The sequence below is a fragment of the Brassica oleracea genome, chromosome C2, assembly GCF_000695525.1.
Source record: "Brassica oleracea var. oleracea cultivar TO1000 chromosome C2, BOL, whole genome shotgun sequence".
In the NCBI taxonomy this organism is placed as follows: Eukaryota; Viridiplantae; Streptophyta; class Magnoliopsida; order Brassicales; family Brassicaceae; genus Brassica; species Brassica oleracea.
The window spans coordinates 12,735,196-12,736,663 of record NC_027749.1 but is presented as its reverse complement, the minus strand read 5'-3'; positions in this window follow the sequence as shown (position 1 = coordinate 12,736,663).

Genomic DNA, 1,468 nt, shown 5'->3' with positions numbered 1-1,468 from the left:
TTAGTCTTCCAGAAGACCTTCAATTAAGTCGTCCAGAAGGTCGTCCAGTTAGTCGTCCAGAGTTTTTTCTTCCAGAAGACCTTCAAGTGAGTCGTCCAGTGATTAGTCTTCCAGAAGACCTTCAATTAAGTCGTCCAGAAGGTCGTCCAGTTAGTCAACCTGGGTTTTTTCTTCCAGAAGACCTTCAAGTGAGTCGTCCAGTGATTAGTCTTCCAGAAGACCTTCAATTAAGTCGTCCAGAAGGTCGTCCAGTTAGTCAACCTGGGTTTTTTCTTCCAGAAGACCTTCAAGTGAGTCGTCCAGTGATTAGTCTTCCAGAAGACCTTCAATTAAGTCGTCCAGAAGGTCGTCCAGTTAGTCAACCTGGGTTTTTTCTTCCAGAAGACCTTCAAGTGAGTCGTCCAGTGATTAGTCTTCCAGAAGACCTTCAATTAAGTCGTCCAGAAGGTCGTCCAGTTAGTCAACCTGGGTTTTTTCTTCCAGAAGACCTTCAAGTGAGTCGTCCAGTGATTAGTCTTCCAGAAGACCTTCAATTAAGTCGTCCAGAAGGTCGTCCAGTTAGTCAACCTGGGTTTTTTCTTCCAGAAGACCTTCAAGTGAGTCGTCCAGTGATTAGTCTTCCAGAAGACCTTCAATTAAGTCGTCCAGAAGGTCGTCCAGTTAGTCAACCTGGGTTTTTTCTTCCAGAAGACCTTCAAGTTAGTCGTCTAGTGTTCAGTCTATGTACTAAAAATTTGTGTTATGAACTTATCTGTGTCAACTTCTTTGTCAAATTGAACTACCAAACAAATTTGAGATGGTCTTGCCCTTTATATTATCCGAAATATAGTTACAAAAGGTCACTGCTCAGAAGACTTTCCAGACTACCTATAGTTAAGTCGTCCAACATTCCAGACGACTTAACTGTAAATCTTCTGCGCATAATATAGTTACAAAATAGGGATCAAGTTCAAATAAAAAATAGGGATCAAGTTCAAATACACACATCAGCCTAATCTATCATACAAAATCATCTAAAGTGGCCTGTTTATCACCCGTCATACGTACCCAGGATGTCATCCATGTCCTTATTTTCGAACTCATGCGCGTCAGGAAGCTCTTTAAATATATCCACCGTCATCTTATCCCTCATACTCTTCCCGTTGGCCTTAGCAAAGTTTTTTTTACTAAACTCTATCCCAAGAGCATGACATTCAATGTACTTTAGAGTGTACACGTCACAATCACCAGCTCGGGCCGGAGGTATATTGGTCGGTCTCTCATATGTGAAAGGCTCTAGGCTGTATTGGGCACGTTGTTCATCTGAGGAAGCGCACTCAACAAGCAGATAAGGGACCATGTAGAGGGCCGGAGGTATATTGATCGGTCTCTCATATGTGAATGGCTCCAGGCTGTATTGGGCACGTAGTTCGTCTGAGGAAGCGCACTCAACAAGCAGATAAGGGACCATGTAGAGAAAAGGCTCCAT